We start from the raw sequence: 21,079 nt of genomic DNA, 5'->3' as shown, positions 1-21,079 counted from the left end.
AGTTCACAGGTAAGGGACACAATGATTCATAGAGTAACTAGATAAGAAATTCAAAAAAATTTTCAGAGGATACTAAGAAGGTTTTCAGCCTGAAATATTTTTGTAGTCCTTAAAACAATATTAGGATGTGTTAATGGGGGAGGGGGGGAATACCTCATTTATAATTCTAAGTTGTCCAAATTTAAAATTTGTCAATATTAGACATTTAAAGTGTCTCCCTCTGGTGGTCGATTTTAAAATAAACTGATAGGTGATTTTTTATTTTGTTCATTTGTACTCCTAGCTATTTCCCACAAGTCTTTTAAAAGTTATTTAAAGGTTGAAACCTAAAACTAGACCCTATAGATTCAGTACAAATAAGAAAGCTGAAGGAAAAAGAAACCAAACCTTCGCCAACATCTAGGTAACAGCATGCATTCCTAAAGCTCATAAACCTCTTCTTTAGGAGCAATCAGACACCAACCAACATAATCTATTTGCATCTAGGGAAAGACAATAAAAGCATCCTAACTAGTATGCGGTTTTCTTTAACACTTATAATAAAATGTCCTTTAGAATAATCCTAAAGTTGACATTCTACTTTAGAAAATATGTGTTACTTGGCAGCTGTTAAATAGTACAGGAAGACCAATTTCCACTTCTGTCAAGAAACTATGATATGCAAACGGAGAACTTTCTACCTCTCCAACTGCACCTTCCAAAACAAATAAAATTTGCATGACTATTACTATTTTTGAAAACCCTTAAATATATGGTGATGGAAAGAGAACTGACTCTGCGTGGTGAACACACAATGTGATATATAGATGATGTATTACAGAATTGTACACCTTAAATCTACATAACTTTGCTAACAATTGTCACCCAATAAACTTTAATTAAAAGGAAAAAAAACCTTTAAAAATATAAGCTATTTTCCCAAAAAAGATTCTCTATCCTTGAATACAAACAGGAACCCATTGCTCTAAACAGGAAGCAGTGTGTTTGAGAACAATAAGCCTTTCCTTTTACCTTAGGAAGGACATCCTCTTTTCAAAAATAGATGCTATTTGAAAGCAGATTAAAGTTATAAAACCAGTGTAGCCAGGTGGACAAAGATATCGACAGGCCAATCGGAATGCAGTTTTCCATGAAAAAGATTTTTTTTGTTGTTTTTGCCCCAAGTGTAAGCCATGTATAAAAATCCAAAAACATCCTCTACATTATTTAGGCGAGGGACCGGTCACAACCTTGCCAAACCCTCTTGCTGAGGGCCTGTAAATGCAACACATGCAAAATTGGAAAGAAGTCAGAGGGAAAGCTCTCTGCATTTTGGGCTCTTTTTCTAATTTCTCTTTAGAGACTCATTCAGAATGTAATCGGCCTCATAGCAAACTTATAATTCATTTAAAACCAGCTTTTAATTTCACTTGTTAACAGCATCAGGGATTCGCTAATAACGCACAGCGTATTTTAACATGATCTTTGGAGAACTGAGAGGGGATAAGTATTCCTCCACCTTCTTTCCCACAAGTCGTATTAGTGCATCCCTCCTCCCTTCCTCTACAGACTCTTTGTAAACAAGAAAAGGGGGTGTATTTTGCACTGCACTGTGAGAAAAAGAGAACATATATATATATATATATATATATAAAATATACATATATATAATTTTCCTTTTAAATGAGTTTTGTTTTATATATGAAGCTACGTATTTAAATTATAATCAGAAATAAGGTAGTCAAAGTGTACAACGTTCCAACGAGAACAAGATAAATTAAAAAAAAAAAGATTTCTGGCTCAGCTAAAAAAAAAGAAAGATTTCTTGAAAAAGATTGTATTTTAATCATCAAAAAAAGTAAGGCCATGAACGTGCTACAATTTGCAGGCTTATGGGGCCTTAAGTGGTAAATGCCTATAGATTTAAAGGCGAGGAGGAAGAGAGGATTGCCTCAGGTAACAGCAGTCTCAGGATCAGGAACTGGACTGACGCCAACTTAGGCTCCCTTGCAAAGACAAAAAAAAGTAACATGTTTCTTGCCCAAAGATCACTAGCAAGCAATTAAGAGAGTTAGTCTCAAACGTTACTAATAAGGAGGTTAAAAGCTGCAATAGCCATGGCTCAAACTCATGTCTACAACCAAATGGGGCAGGAAGGTGGGAAGTCTGCAAGTTTCACTGTGTCTACTGGCTGACATGGTGGTGAAGCTTACAAGACTTATTTGGAAGATCCAAGCTTTTCTACACTTTAGAAAACCCATAAAACAACTATCCTAAAAAGGATAATGGAAAGAATATGGGCTTTGGTGTCAAATGGAGCGGAACTCACATCCTCGTCCCCCATCACAGCTGAGATGCGTGACCCTGGTTGTGTTACAAAGATATATTTGCAAATCAGGGTGAATAATATACTTGACTAGGCCGTGTGGCTAAAAAGATATGTAGTTTTATCACAACACATGGCACACAGAGGCCCTCGAAAACTGGTAGCTGATCTTCTTACCTATGAGATCTGAATACAAGCACACAGTAATGCCAAGAATATAAAATTAAAAATATTCCTGATATGATGTACTTCAGAATTTTTACAAATGAATGCATCCTTTTCATATGAGTATCTCTTTCCAAAAAAAAAAAAAAAGTTAAGTGAATTATTTATAGAAGACATATAAAGGGCCTCTAAATTGTCTGCTTTATAAATCAAATCATTATATCAGGCATGGTGGGCAGAGGATGCCTGCTGCCTCCAGAGCACATAACTGTCAGCACCATTTCAAGCATCTCACATCAAACCACCTGCTCCCAAAGCAACTCGGGCTGGCTTCCAAACAAAGCCCAAAAGCCAGCAATCTCTTGCACATTTTTCAGACCAATGACTGGCAATCCTTGGGCCCAAGCTAACACGAAGCCCCTCAAAACACACTCCCCTTCCTCTCACCATGGTGGAAAGGCACTCCTCCAAGTCCCCTCTGGCAGTGACAGCTTCCTTTCTGAGCCACTCAGGTTCTTTCCCACCTGGACCACTCACATTTGGCCCTTCACATGCACTCTGTGTGGTTCCTTAACCTCCAAGGGCTGACAATTTATCCCCTTGAACAAAGTCACTCTTTTCCTTTGCACCTCTTTCTAATCTTTGCATCTAGCAACTGAGTGTGGATGCACTGAAAGAAAAGAAAGCGACGGGAACATTCCTGCAGGGGTGGTGGTATGTATGCACAACCTTAAAGAGAAGGCTCTTGAGAATAGCAGTGAAAGAAGGAAAGCGGGGAGAATGTGTTTTCAATCTTGGTGTTCAGAGCTGTGGGCAACTCTTATCTGTACAGATTGAGACAATTCTGTAAGTGGCCACAAGGTGGCAGACCAGACCAACAGTCCTTTTCTACAATAGGACTGGAAAACTCAGTGGTTGGATGACATTATACACACTTAAGAGATTTGAGTCTTTAAAAGTATTTTTTAAGATCATATCAGGGAATATAATAAGTCTTCTTCTCATGCCCCTAAAGACAGGGGGCAGAAGGGAGACAAATCCATCAGCATGCCTATTAAAACCGCTGACTTTCTATCATCCCGAGCCGGGAAAAATCTTACTGTAAACCCGCCTCCAGACTCCATGTCTTTGTAAAGCACCAGAGCATTTAAAACAAAAATGTGAAATCACCACACTGCTGAGATGTTTTGTGCCATCCCGGTGCCTCCTGCCCCAGAGAGTTACATCATCGCATACTTCAGGAAAATATAAGAAAAACATCCATGGTGGAGTGTATGATTTTCAGTAAAATTCTTAAATATGTGATCTCAACCCTAATTATGAAGGCCATCTCTGAGCTTACTAATTTACACCAAAAGGAAAACAAGCCTGCAAAGTTGTAATTTCATTCAAATTCACACGTCAAACCCAGGAAAACCTGGTGACTATATTACTTGTCATCTATGACACAGCCTGGATATATTTCCTCAGCCTCGGGTTTATAAGCATTGCATCTCTATAAAACACAAGGATAAGGAATTCCAGAAGTAAAAGGTAGAGATTCAAGCTATTCCGTTTGCCTAAAATTTCCTTGGGTGTTCCCACTGACAAAGGCATTCTTTATATCTTCATTAAAAAAAAAAAAAAGTTCTGAACAGCTCCTAAACTCAAGAGAAAAATAATTATAAAGCAATTATCTTTTGAATTAACAAGGAAAATTACAAGTGGACATCAAAATTACAAGAGCACATCTTTGGCCCATGACTCCTTTACTTCAAGTTGGAATCTGGGTGGCCCAAGAGTGGTCACGTTTCAGGGGAGAGGAGCTGACGAAGGTAGAAAAGTACTTCATAAATTCTAAAGGACAGATGAAGTGTCACATGCAATCCTCATTCTCAGAGTTCATCTCTTACTGAAGAAAATACTAGAACTGAATGATACAGCAAGAAAGGCGTCACAAGGCACTTTTTATGATTCCTGAAGGAGCAGTGTTATGTTTAGCAATTTAGACTACATCTTCCGCCCTATGTCCTGTGTTCACTGCCATATCCTGGGGAAAACAACCATCTCAGAAGGTAAATTTCATTGGTGAAGATTAAAATTTCTCATTAGAAGAACCAACTATTCAGTTGTGACTAAACACTCTTCTTGTGCACAAATAAGAAAAATATCTAGTGTCTAAATCAGTTCATAATTCCTGTTTTCAAGAGTTAGTGTAAGTATTTCCCCTTCAGAACAATACACTATCGCCAAGCCTACAGGGAGCTTCCCAGAATTCACATCTCGTAGCAGCAAGAACAGACATCACAATACGTCTTCATTTTAAAGTAACTAACTTACTGGAATCTCTCAGATTCGAAAACCTGTAGTCAATTTTTAATTTCACATGTACAGATTAACACACTAGAAAATTATCTGCAGTAAATTTCATGCTAGCCTTGTTTTTCCTCTCCAGGATAAAGCTAGCAGGCAGTAAATGACTGCATTCTAAGTTAACATTTAAACATGTGACAAAGTGTGTGTGCACGTGCATGGGGACACACACACACACACACCACACACCTCAGTCTAATAAAATGATTCTTGGACTAGCTTTCAATTTCATTTCAACCAAAAAATACATATATCAAGCAAACTCCCTCTCCCTAATTCTCCTTTAACAACACAGTTAAAACATTCGGCTTGGTGTTCAACTCATTTCCCAGAGCCAGTCTGGCTCTGCCGAAACCCTGTAGAAACCTTGCTCAGTTGGGGTGAGCAGAGGGGAGCTGCCATACACCCTCAACTGAACTCAGTGTCTGTAAAAGGGGCCCCAAGAACTACAAAAATCACCCTCAGGATGCCTCAAGTTTCAAATACCGACCTAATTCCAGAGGCTCAATTAACAGCACTTACTTAGAGCCATTCACTGTACAAATGTCAATATTCCCGCAGTGGTGGAGGTTAGGCAGTGGTTCCTAACAATCAAAGCTGAGAGAGCAGGTCAGCGAGGACACAGGTTCTCTGCTGCCATTTAGCAGAAAGGAAGCACTTCTGAATAGAAGCAGGTTTTAAATATAGAACACTTCGTTAGTGCCATTTTTCTAGGACAAAAGACAAAAATAATATGACATCTGTTTTTCCCATCTTGAATGTTTTACTGAGGAGTCAACCACCAAAAGTATTATTCTCAAACTTTTCTATTTCTCAAGGGGCCCGGAGAAGCAAATGAGATTATTCTACGTATGTAATTAAAGCCTTCCAACTGTGTCAGTCAGAAATAAACTAAATGCTAAAGAAACCTTAGGTGCTGTTCACAATTGAGCTCTTTCAGACCTGTCCATAAAAGGTGAGGCAGAGGACAGGACGGGAAGTTGAACCATCCAGCCAGATAAACACTTGGAGAACCGGGCGGCAGTGATAAAGAAAGAAGTGCATTAAATTGTAGAGAAGAATTAGGGACTTTATAGATAAAATCAAACGCCTTTACTTATCCTACTATAACTGTTTTACCTCCCCCGATTATACAGGATGTACCATGCATGCTTGACAGCTTAAATTTGTGCATGTGCACATTTGATTTATATGCATGACTCCATTACATTTGTAAATAAACAGACCTTTGCCCTTCATAACAGCAATATTCTGATCTCTCTCTCTCTCTCTCTCTCTCTCTCTCTCTCTCTCTCTCTCTCTCTCACACACACACACACACCCTGAACCCCTCGGAGCATCATTAACAAGACTCCAGAAATCAGCCGGATGCAAAGTGCCCTTGGTGTGGCCACAGTGACCATCCTATGAAGGCCGTTGTTGTAGAGAAGCCGTCACAGCCAGAAAGAGAGGTGAGAAGGAACGGTGGGAAGATGATTCCCAGCTCCACATTTCCTAAGATGTGTGCTCACAACTTAAAGCATGTATTCCTTTTCAGAGCCAGTGTTGTAAAGGGTAGATGGGCTTGTAGATCAGCTACTGCATCCGAGAGCTAGAGGAGCCATATAGGAAGAAGGAAAGGAAAGCTGCTGTGACATTTCCTATTCCAGGTAAGGGACAAATTTCAAAGACGACGAGTGAAGGGGTTCCAAATGTAGGCCCATAGGGAAGTTTTCACTAGTGTATGGCCAAAGGAGAAAACCAGAACAATGCAGTGAGATTCCTGATCAGCTAAGTGTATTCAATTGAAAGGGCTCTCCTTTATTTGGGGATTATAACCTTTTTCTTTTTTTTTTTTTTTTGCTTTTATTATATTGCTACTAGGTGATAGTAGTTCACTGTTTTGTCTCAGATCAGAAGAAATTTTCTAACTGCCCACATTATGAAGGTTGATACTTTTTGAATGTTGATCATGCAGGTCAAGGGTCTTACCTGATGAAATCCGAAACTTGGGGTACCCACTTAGGCAATCCTGCGAATGCAGTGATTGGGGGAGGAGGGGAGTGTAAATTTCCAAAATTTTCACCTCTACTTCCAGCTCTATTCTCAAAACTTTCCAGAGAAAAGCATTCTAGGTATTTTGACCCTCCCCAAAAGAGATTTTTTCAATTATTTTTATTAAAGAAATTTCTAACATTAGAAACTTCTCGTGGAATTCTGGGCCTTGGAACAGAATGGAAAATTTGCAGAAAATGTGGCAAGATGTTTTGGGCAGGAGACAATCGTTGTGAGCCCTGCCAGGCAACTCTCCCATGTATTCAGTTAGCAGGGCGCTGGGATGAGAGTATGCGTCACACGAGCCACACTGCCAGAGTTCAAAACCTGACTGCCGTTTACTGGCTCTGAGTTCTTGAAGAAGTCACTCAACCTCTCTGCAGCTGTTTGTTCACCTGTACAATGAAGATAATAATAGTGTCTAAGTTCAGGTTTCCAAAGTTCTTAGAGCAGTGCCTTCGCACATAGTAGGCACTTTTTTTTGAGCACCAGTTACCATCATTACTCAATTTTTAATGACAATTATGGAAATCTAAGGGGTGCCACAGGGTGGAGGAAACATCAGTAATTCTCTGGCCATACTGTTTCAGGCAGCAGAGACCCCCTGGCAACATACTGGGAATAGCAGTTTCATCTTTTGGTTTTTGTTTCTTACTTAGATAATTTCTGGGTTTGGTTTTTTTTTTTTTAAAAGGGTTAATTGGAAAATTGGGGAAGGGGAACAGTGTTAGGGAATTGGGAAAGAGGAACAGCCAAGTTGTTGTCCTTCAATCTTAGTTGTGGAGGATGCAGCTCGCTCAGCTCCAAGTCTAGTCACCATCCGGCTGGCCGGCGGCAGCTTGAGGCCGCTCAGCTCAAGGTGCCGTGTTCAATCTTAGTTGCGAGTGGGCATAGCTGTGAGTGGGCATAGCCGATCTCCCATGCAGGAGTCAAACCGGCAACCTTGTTGTTAGAAGCATGTGCTCTAACCACTGAGCCATCCTGCCACCTGTTGGCAGCTCAGCGGCAGCTCTGCTCGGGCGCAGCTCACTGGCCCATGTAGGAATCAAACCGGAGACCCTGTTGCTTAGCGCTCTCACTCTTAACCAACTGAGCCACTCGGCGGGCTCAGATAATTTCTGGTTTTAAAGTAAAATACAGTGCAGCAATGTTGTAACAGTAGATAGCTTAAGAAGGAGAGAATGGCAGGATTTGAAAGAATCATAAACACACCTCATTTTTCCTAATACAAATGAATACTTCTACTGAGTCCCAAATTTCAGCAGAGACTGGGTGAGGGAGGGTGCGGGCTCTGCTCAGCAGTCATCCCTGCCCTTCACGCACAGTTCACAGGTAAAGCCCAGGTACTGAACACCTGCTCTGTGCAAAGCTTTGTGCTATGATGTCGTCTGGGAGACATGGACATTGATACAACCTCAAAGAAACTGAGTCTGTTAGGAGAGAGAACACCTCCTCACAGATGGCTACAATGCAAGACAGAAATTCAATCAGAAGTCAGCGTGTCAGAGGACAAGGCTTCTAACTCTCAAATTCAACAAATGCTTTCTGCTACTCCACCACCGCTGCCAGGTTATATAAAAACTCCCATATCATAGCCCACATATTCTCCTCCCGTAGTCTCCTGATCCTCAAACTACACATTAAGCAAATTAATTATACCAGAAATAAGTATCTATAACCTCAGTCTTTCGTGTGACAAACTGTCATTCAGTATCCACCATGCATAAGGCTAGGTGATTGGATCCTACATTTAGCATCAAGTCTTTTCTACCATAAGAGAAGTGGTGTCATTTTCAAGGTGTATTTTTATTGAGTTATTTAAATGTATTACAGCTCAATAACAAAACATACAGCAATGGCTTCTGACAAAAAGTACACATAAAGTGCATGCCTCTGGGGCGAAACCCAGCTTAGCAGAACCATCGGCTACACTGAACATGCAGGGCGCCTGGCCTTCGCTGCCCTGCAGATAGTCTGCTGTCAGCGCCAAAAGCCAGCTCTGCTGTGAACTGGGGAGGAAAAAGGAAAAAGGAAAAGGGAAGGCAGAGGACATATTGCTTCCTCTCTATTCACAGACAGTTCACCATCACCCACCGTACTGCTCTAGCTGTTGAATGAATGCATGAGCTGTGTGCTGTAAGAATATCTGAAAGCTCATGCGTTTGAATATTGTCATAGGTAGTAATTCTGGGAGGTTTGGCTTTTGAAGACATCCAACATTCACCCAGAACTAAACCTAGTGAACAAACTGGTTACTGAAGCTCAAGCAGGTTCCAAATTAACATAATGTAATTATGTGAAGTAAAGAGGTAACTCTCTCGTGGTATTCACGAAGCAACTCGGATAATAACACCAAGATACAATCTAAAACGTGCTTTAAGCAACCATGCTAGAGTTTTTATAAAAATGTATTATTTGGAAATGTGAGAAATTTTAAGGATAATACTTAGATATATGAGTATATAAAAGCCCTGCCTCATTTTAAACTTCACTTCATTATAGCTGACACTCAATGTTAGTAGAAAGATGTTAGTAAATCAAAATGAGACATTATGGAACTAAAGCTACTACTACATTACATTACTTGTGTCTGAGTGTCATTTAACCCTCAGATATATGACAGATGAATGCTACCTATTATACCTCCTGTTCTTGTGGGACCAAGGCATTTATTCATGACAGTAAATATTAGGTGCCATTGAAATGTTCCACATGTAACCTTTACAAACCCTTGTTTCATCATGCCAGTGAGGATTCTACCAAACGTAATACAGGTATTGCCCAAGGGAACCAATTAACCTGTGGGTAGAATACTCAGTGCAAAAACCTGCAATTCAGAAGAAAGCCTGGTAAACCGGAAACTCCTCACCTCCACCCCCCCTATAAAAAATAAAAATAAATAAAAATTTTAAAAAAAATTCATGTTGCTCTTACCTTGACTATTACTACCCAGAGCAAAAAGTAAATTTTTACAAACTAAAAAAGAACAGAGAAAACAGAACAAGGACCTTTTCTTCTTTACTACCTTTTTGCATGTCTTTTCTGAAATTAGTAAGTCATTCAAGCACACAGAATTACACATGAAATAATAGCACACACCCAGATTCTTAAACTATTAACATTGTGTTCTCTGTATCACTTTCAATTCTCTTCTTAGAAACGAACAAGTTTCCTGCCTCGGAAAACCTTCACCTGACGCTCCCTAAACCCTCTATGGCAACAGCTCTATTTCTTGGCCAAGATTTTGGAATGAGAGGTGTGCCCCTTTTGTCCATCTTCTGAACCACCCAGTTATTGTGTAACCCTTTGGAATCCAATCTCTGTCCTTAAATCTACTGAAACTCCTTTCTCTAAGATCACTGATAATCTTTTTAAAACAAATTAATATTGCCTTTTCCTCTGTGTCGAGCACTAATTCTAGACGCTAAGGATGCGCTAGTGGACAAAAGCAGACAAAAATCCCTATCCTTTGGACATTAGAGTCCAGAGGATATCACATCTAGTGGGACAGTCAGGTTGAGTAAGTGTTAAAATGTTAGATCGTGATAAGCAGTAAGAAGGTAAAATAACAAAGGGAAAGAGAGCATGAAGTGTTAAGGAAGGTGGCCAGTGATGACCACTTGCCCTGGGCCCTCAGGCCCCCTGGGAGGGGTGTGCAGGCTCCTCCAGTTCTCTCCAAGGTGAGAAGCCCCAGGCTGGACTTTGAACCTTTGAACCTCACTCTTCTTTTTTTTTTTTTTTTTAAGATTTTTATTGGGGAATTGGGGGGATGGGAACAGTGCTGGGGAATTGGGGAAAGGGGAACAGACAAGTTACTGTCGTTTTGTTCTTCAGTCTAGTTGTGGAGGTGAACCTCACTCTTCTTGATAAGGATCCTTTCACTAAGAAATAAACCCCCCCCCCAGCCTATCTTTACAGGTGACTCCTAGACCCTTTTCTTACAAACTCCCTCAATCACCAGCTGATTAGTTACCATTTGAAGCTGCTAGACCATCGCTTAAAATGCTAACTAACATTCACACTAAATTTCCCCCAAAAGACTAACTACACCTTTAGATTTCTCTGCTGCTGCTGGTATACCTGTAGATACCCCAGCGAATCCAGTGGGAAAACACCCTGTGAGTGACTTCAACTTGTAGAGGCTACTTAGAGCAGCTCGCTTCCTTTCTCACACATTTCATTTTTTTTTTCCTAAATCCTGTTAAGTCTCCTGTCATACTCTTTTTATTTTTTTCATTCTATTTTCAGTGGCCTGGACAGTTTCAGGGTCTTCTCCTATCTCGTCATGCATAAATAACATAAACAAAACTAGGGACCCCAAACAGTTGTTCAGGCTGTCCCCGTCTGCTAGTGAGAAACTTCCATCAATCACTAAATTTCAACTGCGTCACACAAGCATTCAGGCTCTCTCCATCCTGCCCCCAGGTCCTGCCCCAGCCTGCTCCCAGCATGCCTCGCACATATCCAGTGCTCAATCCATCCTGACGGGCATCTCAGCACAGACCTCTCTACCATGCTCTCCTCTCCTCTAATCTCCTAAACATTCATTAGTGCATCATTCATAAGGAACTTATTATATGTTCGTTTTTATTGTTGGTATTTTTTAATACATGTGTGAAATATCTGTGGGAACAAGTTGACAAAGGCAAGACTCAACAAAGACCATGTGCTCCGTGAGAGGGACCACATTTTGTATCTCATTTTATCCCCCATAATCCTAGGAAATGTCTAGAATTGCTGAATTTTGCGATTTGAGTGGCAGAGGGCTCTATAGCTACGCTAACTTATGTAGCCTGACCGGTCCTGGGGCCCAGACAGATTAGCCAAGGGATGGAACTAAGATCCCAACGCAGACGGTAAGTGGGAGTGTGTGTCCGTCAATATTTATTATCTTCAAATAAGCATCTCTTTCCTCCAGAAGCACCTGTCCCTCTCACCCAGCAGCCCTCCTCACCTGCATGTTGCCTCCTGGCCAGAGCTTCAGAAGGTTTTAATTTATGCCTCTGCTCTTTTCCTTACATCCTTAGAGCACTAATCTATATTTGGCTGGTTCCTACTTTCTAATTTCTTATTTCTCTTTCTTCCATTCTTTTTTTTATTTCTTTTATCCCCTGTGATTTTTTTTTCAAATGTTTCATAATATCCATTGTTTACACAATCTGTTCAATGTCCAACATGCTAAAATAAAACTACCAGCTTCTGTACTCAATCTGTTACGAACGCTCCACTAATGATAACTTGAGATCGAAAGCCTTTAGTCAAAGAGAGGATATATTTAATTTATTCACGTATACATATATAATATAGAGAAAGCATTGCCAAAATATATCTGAACTGTGTGTGTTTTCCTCTAAGTTAAAAATGTACTGATGTAAAAATAAAAATTACACTAGAAAGAATTAAAATTTTGTACTGAGTGGCCCATTTTAAATGTTCTATTTGAGGCAACATTACTTTAAACAAGACTCCTTTATAATAAGTCATCATTTAATTAATATCCAAATACCTTGAGAGCCAATAATAGTTCAACAAAACAGCTGGAAATCAAATATCAGATATAATTACTCACAGCTGGCTTCATTCAACTGATGTCATATTAAATAAACTCATTCCATAGACCTTTTCCCCTCTTCCTTCCCCGGGAAAAAAAAAATTCCTTCAAGAAACATAAAAGGCTCTTTGTGTTAGATTTTTTTTTTTAAGTTGGCAGACTATATATTCCAATATAAAAGATTTTCAGCAGGAGTGCATAATATTAAAGATTTTCATCAGAGTACATTAAGGTGGTTTTTTGTTTGCTTTTTTTGTGTGTGGACCATTCTGTGTGCTTGCACTATTTCAGAGCCTTGGAGCTTTGTTTTCCTTAAGACTAACACAAAAATAGCAAATTGGACTGTCACAAAATACAGTGGACACCTGTGTTTTTATGCTCGGGCATTCAGTTTACTGTTTTGATATTGGGCTGTATTTATTGTTTTTGTAAAGATGTCATATCTCAACAGCAAAGTAATATAAGTTGTCAAACAAAAATATTGGTTTCAAACCTATTGTTTTAAGACATTTAAACCATTTTTACTATATTGTACTACCCATGTTACATGAAGGGTAACTTATTTATAAAAAATGATAACTACCTATTATAGTCCAGAAAGCTACAATTAAGTGCACGGTCATTAGCAGCAACTCAGAAATGCAAAATGAGTCCAATCATAACATATCACTTAAAAAGTAGTTTGTAATTTATAAGTTATTATATACCTTGATACAAACCAACATAATATTATACTAAACACAGTTGGCAATGTTCAGAGCCTAAGAGTCTACCTTTGGTCATCTTATCTTGTACTACTATTTCTTCACGGTCATCTGGATACCTGACAAGATGTCCACTGTTGTGATATGTCTACTTGCTTTTCAGATCCTATTGGACCTTTCAGTATATCCATCTTGGCAGTTTTTAAAACTATACAGCATCTAGCCTATAGTATGCCCTCAATTAAAATGTGCAGAGTCAATGAATAAAATATTATTCCAATGCACTGAAAAAGGTAATTCCCATTTTTATGCCCAACCAAACTATTGAAGTAGGTTAATTTTAACACCAAATTTTCAAATTTTCTTGGATTGCCTTAGACAGTTTCACTGGATTGAGAAAAATATTACGGATTTTAAGAAACATAAACATCATTTTTTAATCAATCTTTTTATTTTTGCATGTAAAACCAAATTATTTTCTGCAATATATAATGTAAAGAAATATGGACATAGGCAACATTATTTGCAATTATTAAAGTATGGAAACAACCTAAGTGTCTATAAATTGCTAAATGGATCAAGAAAATGTGGTAGATTTATATAATGGAATATTCAGCCTTTAAAAAAAAGAAAATCTTGTCACTTGCAACAACATGATAAACCTGGAAGGCATTATATGCTAAGTGAAATGAGCCAGAAGAGAAAGATAAACACTGCACGGTGTGATATCACTTATATGTGGAATCTTAAAAAAAGAAAAAAGGGGGGAAAAAAGCTCAAACATAGAAACAGAGAGTAGAAAAGTGATTGCTAGGGGCAGTGGGATGGGGGAGGCGGGGGGAAGAATAGGGAGAAGGTGATAAAAGGATACAAATTTTTCAGTTATAAGACATGTAAGGTCTGAGGATCTAATGTATAACAAGGTGACTATACTTGATAACACTTTATTGTATAATTGAAATGTGTTAAGAAAGTAGAACTTAAATGTTCTAAACAACAACATAAAAAGATAAGTATATGAGGGATGGATGTGGCAATTAACTCAAAGGGGGATCTTTCCACAATGTACACGTATATCAAACCACCACAGTGTACATTTTAAATATCTTACAATTTTTTATGTCAATTATACCTCCATAAAGCTGAAAAAAATTTGAAGATTAAAAAAATTCTGGAAACAAACAAAAATATATATATGTATAAAATGTTATATATGAACTTCTATTTTGAATGTTCAACAGCCTTTTCACTAAACTTCTACAATCGTTCTTATTAGCTTCACTATCAATATAAACAACAAATTTTACTCCCCCCAAAATACAGTAGGCATCCACAAGTAACCACAACTAATTCACCATCAAGACAGAGTGCTTATTCAACACTCAAATGTTTACACCTCACGATAAGAAAATGTCTTCATTATGGGAAGGACTACACAGAATGTTACTGGGGCCTTTTGGGGAAAAAATTTCCACAACAATTTTATAAATCTGTAAAATAGGTATAATGATAATACATAAAATTATCTGGGCAGGAAAAAAACATTTTCACTATAAATAAATAACTGAACCATTTACAGCAGGTCCTTGAACAATGTCGTTTTGTTCAATGTCCTTTCATTATAACATTGATAGGATGGCATAGGAGTTTAATTCTTGTTTACATCAATTAGCCTATGGCAAAATCGGTTTCGTTGTATGTCATTTCGCTGTAGTTCCAGGAACCTATCAACAACATTAGGTGAGGACTTAGGGTACTTCAAGCACTCCCATCTTCCAGTAGGGACAAATACCTAGTAATTAACTATCTTTTCTGGAATAGCATGGTACACAATTAAAAAGCAAAACAAGAATTAAGCACTTTTTTTACACAGCTCTCAGCAAGTGGTGCACAAGTCATCAGAAACACTCCCTGGGTGAAGGGGTTATTTGGGTGTCGGAAGGTAGCAGGTAAAATAGGGTTATAGTTATAGCCCACTGCCTATACGCTGACATTTCACCTATTTTTTCCCTCCTTGAGTAATCTCACGGGAAAAAACTATTTCACGAAAAAAGAGAAGAGACTACTGACATGTGTATTTTGTTTGTTTGTCTTTTTTAGCTGAGCCATCCTGCCACCTGTTGGCAGTTCAGCAGCAGCTCAACTCGGGCCGGGAATCAAACCGCTGTTGCTCAGAGCTCACACTCTTGAGCGAGCTCTTAACCAACTGATCCACTCGGCCGGCCCTTGACATGTGTATTTTAACATACCCTGCATGTAGCACCGTGGGTAAGACACTGAGCTCTGTGGCCAAGCTGAGTCAGAAACCACAGCCCTGCCACATGCATGTTTTTAACTGTGGAAAAAATTACTTACCCTGAGAATCAGTGCCATTTGAGAAAAGGTGAGAAAACAAATGCTCAGCCTGTAAGGTTATTGTGAGCGTTACAAGAGATAATGCCAGCAAAACCGTTAGGTGCTGTTTTGATAGTTGAGAGGCTTCACGTAACAGATGTGGGCAGGAGTTAGGTCGGTTCTCTAGTACAGGGCATTGCTGTACACAACAAATCTGAATATTAAGGTCAAAGATCGAAGAGGATGCTTCCCTGGAGGTTTAAAGTTCTTTTCTAATGACAATTATGACAGTTATCATAAATGAAATTTTTCAATATACATAAAGATTCCCCGATTTTTAACAAACACTTGAAAATCTGTTAAAGACAGCAAACAAATGAGCACAATGGAAGGTTTCCAGTTGTTGGCAGGCTGTGTTCTGGGGATTTTTCCCTCCAGAATTTTATAACGGGTGCTTTAAAAGATTATGAAGTTTAGAACATATCAGGGAGATAATCTAAATTACTATAGCTTTCAGAAAACAAGTTTTAACTGCCCCGATTAAGCAATCACTAGATTCCTGAAAGGTATCACCATTCCTGATTTATTCATCCAACCTGACCACACACACCAGGGATCAAATTTAATATGTATGAAGATAAGCAAGTATGTATGGCTATGATTAACTATCGCAACTGCCATCACAATCTAAATGATTTATTTAATTCAGAGAATACTTTCGCAGAAAGAAAAACTCTGGGGGGACTACAAATTACATATGATGCGAACTTCTGAAAATATAATTTAACTATTTTCAAAGAACACTACCTCCAAATACAGTACCGATTTCTTCTACCACCTCCTTTCTGAGCACAACATCACAGAAGAAATTCATTACAAAATTCAGTTTCACTAACAGAATTTTTAATTCATATTGAGTAATCAATTCCTGAAAACAAATGAACACGTCTATCTCAAAATGTTTAGAATGCTACACAGTAATCCACTTTTTTGTGATTATATCAAAGATTTTAACTATACACATGAAAGAATGTCCTTTCCAGTTGCTGTTCTTTTTTTTCTTCTCCTTTTTTTTCCCCAATGTGATTACATATCTTTTGATCAAAAGCAATTATGTATTCAAAACCTAAAACTTTAAAGAACTTTAATTTATAATTGTTCCCAAATATGTGAACCCAAGGAATTAGCAGAAGACAAAAAAATGTGGTATAGGGCAAATGATAGAAGACATTGTTGTAGGATTTTTACCTTTTAAATCTCAATAGGGATAAGTAAACTCCATTTAAATATGAATCCGTGCCTTGTAATCAAAGTTTGTGAAAGATAAAAAGATGATGATTTACAGGGTTACATAGACAGAGAACGCATTACAAATTCATTTAAATCAACTCCACTTTTTTTTGTAGTTATTACTTTAAAGCACAAAGTACCAGATGTTCATCCATATAGCTTGTTACATATAGAAAAAGATAAATTACATAGCTTATGAAGGATATACATCTGACTCTAGTCTAAGCTGTGTGGGCTGCAATGCAGTCGACTTTGAAGTAGACTTTCTTTCCATGTGTGCTATTGAAATAAATGAAAAAATACCTTCTAGTCATAGTCCCAACACTACCTATGGGGTGGGGCTTTAAAATCAGAAAGAGATGGATTTGAAGCTTAATCTTACCTTTTGCAAGTTTCTCAACTTTCCTCTTCTGTAAAATGAGGATAAAAGTATGTTTTTCACTGGGTTTGAGAGAGGATTAAACTTCGCTAGATAATAGCTATTGTTAACATTTCATACAGAAGGACTATTATCAGGGAATTACAGAAGTATCAGTAGGTACAAGGTACACTTCATAAAATAATTAACACTTTAAAATAAGGATAGATACACATGTGTCCATCTATGTATATATTATATAACAAAAGGTATTTTAAAAGTCTTTGCACAACTAGAATACTAATATGATGTTAAACAAAGATAGTCTGGGGCCGGCCGAGTGGGGCGTTGGTTAGGAGTTGGCTTGGGAGTGCCGGCTCTGAGCCGGTTCGGATCCCACATGAAGGGCCAGTCACATTGTGCCCTCTACAGCTAAGATGGTGAATAACAGCTCAACCTGGAGCTGGGCTGCCGTGAGTCACCGGTGGCAGCGTAGGCTGCAGCCCTTGCTGCAGTGGGCTGCTGTGAGCTCCCATGAGTGGCTGGCAGCCAGTGTGAGCGGCCAGCAGCTGGAATGAGCTGCTGTGAGTTGCCGTGAGCGGCCGTCCAATGGCCGGCAAGTGACTGCCTCAGCTGGGGAGAGCGCAATGATAATACCAATATGAGCCAGTGAAGCAACGTCCTCCACAACTAGACTGAAGAACAAAAGGACAGCAACTTGTCTGTTCCCCTTCCCTGATTCCCCAACACTGTTCCCCTCCCCCAATTCTCCAATAAAATAAAATCTTTAAAAAAGAAAACAAAAAGTCTGTTGACGAAAAAAATCCTGTTAAACCAAAAAATAATGGAAGTGTCCAATTAATATGAATCCAATGTCACATTTCATACTTAGGTATTAGAGTTAAAATGGCTTCTCCTTCCCTTCAGATTAATGAAAGCTTGGTTAGAGGGAGGTCAATCATACCTGTGTCACAACTGTCTCGCATTTTCCCAAAGGAACATTCACCTGAGGACCAGAGAACAACAGTGTCCGTCCCTCCTATGTTAAGAAAAAGGATGCAGCTGCTCCCATCTATAAATAGGATACTGCTAACACAAGCTGCGAAGGTTATTGTTCACACCATCAATTAAAATTACTTCCCCACTTCTAATGAAGAGTTCAAGTTGTAGAATTTTTATATTTTGCTATTTTTTTAAAGGAGCAAACTTGTTTAAGTTATGAGAAAGTACCTAAAAAAAAAAAAGAGCAAAATAAACCACAGAAAATGATGAATGGGTTGCTAAATAAATGGGCGGTTCCATCGTGGCCTAGCCAATGTGCATATCCTTTTAAAATAACAGATCATTGAAATTTTGAAACTAGAAAATATAATGAATGCCTCCAATTTAATTTGCCATGATATATTCAAACATAATTTTGAAGTGGTCAAGACTTGACTCAACTATTTTTTTTTTAATTGACCTTTTGGACAACAAGAGCACTATGCTCTTCCAAGTTTTCTTGGAAATATCCATAGTCTGACCCCATTGCAAGTCCTAGAATCAAAGAGATAATTTTGTCCACACAGATCCAGGCAACGTTATCTTTCCTGAGAATAATAATGATGTCCTGCCATTTTTGGCATACAGCAGAAAAAGAATTTATTGAGTCTTCAGAAAAGTCATGACATACTTTGTCTATGTTTTTCAAAGGTCATTTATTTATATAAAAACAATGATCAATCAATGATACATTGTCAGTTTTGTTCGATAACCTTTTGCCATCTTTCAGTGAGCTTCATAATTCCTCGTTCATAGAAGGACCTGTTTTTATTTGCAAAAAACTGAACAAGATGCTGGTTTACAGCCTCATCTGAATTGAACGTTATACCACGCAAGGAGTTGTAAAGAGAGCAAAACAAGTGGAAGTCTGACAGCACAAGGTCAGGCGAGTATGGTGGGTGTGGCAACACATCCCATCCAAGCTCTAACAATTTTTTTTTTTAAGATTTTTATTGGGGAATTGGGGGGATGGGAACAGCGCTGGGGAATTGAGGGAAGGGGAATAGACAAGTTGCTGTCGTCTTGTTCTTCAGTCTAGTTTGTGGAGGACGTTGCTTTATTGGCCCAAGCAGGCACCATCATTGCGCTCTTCCCGGGTGAGGCAGATCAGTCACCAGCTTCTGGACGGCCGCTCACTGCGGCTGCTGACCGCTCACGCTGGCTGCTGGCTACACACAGTAGCCCATGACAACCCACTGCCACAGGGGCTGCAACCTACACCGTCGCCAGCGACTCATGGCAGCCCAGCCCCAGGTTGAGCTGTTGTTCAGCATCTTAGCTGTGGAGGGCAGTGTCACTGGCCCTCATATGTGGGACCCAAACCAGGGCCCTCTGGCGTTCCAAGCCAGCCCCCAACCATCACACCACTCTGCCGGCCCTCTAGCTATTCTTTTATATCAAAAATTTATATCAAGTTGAATTATTTTTTGTTTACAATTGCTCCTTCCCAGCTCTACCCAACTCTTCCCATAATTCTAACCTAAAATGCAGCCACTGTCAGGGCCGGCCGAGTGGCTCAGTTGGTTAAGAGCTCACTCAAGGGTTTGAGCTCTGAGCAATAGCGGTTCGAGTCCAGCCCGAGCTGAGTTGCCGCTGAGCTGCCAACAGGTGGCAGGATGGCTCGGCTAAAAAAATAAAATAAAATAGAAAAAAATAAAACGCAGCCACTGTCTAAATTCAATTACTGGATTCAGTGTCAAACTCTTAAAAGCCACCTGTTTGAAAAGGATCATTTTAAATCCTCAGAAAAGTCTTGAGTTAGGGTCTTGATTATCCCCCATTTTACAGATGAGGAAGTTCAGAATGGTTACATAACTTGCCCAAGTTCACACAGCTTGTAAATGAAAGCGATAATCTAGGATTCTTAATCTATCATGATAAACTAAATCTCTCCAGAATAAAACTCCCAGAATAAATTTTCGTCCTTTCCTCCCCATCTCTGGGAATTCAGGATCCTGGGTGATAAAATCAGGTCTCATGCTTCCAGTTACGTGTACACATACTCCTTCCTCAGCACATTAAATGGAATTGTCTCTTTAAACCGTTTATCCACCCATCTGGTTCGTCAAGGATATCCTGGTGCCTCTTGCCAATGTACATTTTTTTTTAATTCTATGTAAGCCCAAATTTCAAGCTTAGAATGCTTTCCGTCTGTTACCAGTTGTTATTATTAATAATATCAATAATATTATTAATAATAATTTATATTTACAATAAATGCAATCACCACTTCAGCTAGACTTACTACTCCACTAGCTTTCTACAAAGAGAGTAATAACCTAAGAGCAAGCACAATTGTTCTACCAACTTTTGCATTTTTATAGTGCTTTAGAAGGCAACAATTTCAAACAGGGACTTTTTATGAGTTTGACACAGAATTCAATAATTGAATCTGAATGATGGCTTCATTTTAGGTTAGAATCTTGAGAAAAGTTGAGTAGAGCTGAAAAGGAGAAATTATAAACAAAAAATAAGTCAACTTGGTGATATAAATTTTTGCTTGCCTAAAAAAGTCTGAATTTTTAAAATTATATTTATTGCAATAACAGTTGTTAATAACATTACATAAATTTCCAGTATACATTATAATATGACATCCGTGTACTCTACTGTGTGTTCCACATCCAAACTTTAGTTTCTTTCCGTTACCATATATTTGACCCGCTTTACCCAATGCACTCTCTACCGGACCCACTTCCCCTCTGATAACCACCATTCTGTTGTTTATATCTATGAGTTTGTTTTTACTTGTTTTGTTAGTTCATTTGTTAGTTTTGTTTTACAGTCCCCATCTGGGTGAAATCATATGGTTTTCGTCCTTTTCTGTCTGACATTTCACTTAGCATAATACTCTCAAGATCTATCCACGTTGTCGCAATTCGCAATGAACCTTCATATTTTCATTAAGTATACTGTTCTCAAAGATTTCAAAGCAAGGATATAGA

At 38.7% G+C, this 21,079-nt stretch overlaps 1 protein-coding gene across 7 annotated transcripts in view; it reads right to left on the bottom strand.

Annotated features, from left to right (window-relative positions):
- The window catches only part of RAPGEF2 (Rap guanine nucleotide exchange factor 2), a 245,736-nt gene that overhangs the window by 182,211 nt on the left and 42,446 nt on the right, over positions 1–21,079 (bottom strand). The gene's annotated exons all lie outside the window — the stretch shown is intronic.

The sequence above is a fragment of the Hipposideros armiger genome, unplaced genomic scaffold (assembly GCF_001890085.2).
Source record: "Hipposideros armiger isolate ML-2016 unplaced genomic scaffold, ASM189008v1 scaffold_498, whole genome shotgun sequence".
NCBI lineage: Eukaryota > Metazoa > Chordata > Mammalia > Chiroptera > Hipposideridae > Hipposideros > Hipposideros armiger.
This window is presented reverse-complemented; position numbering and strand designations above follow the sequence as displayed.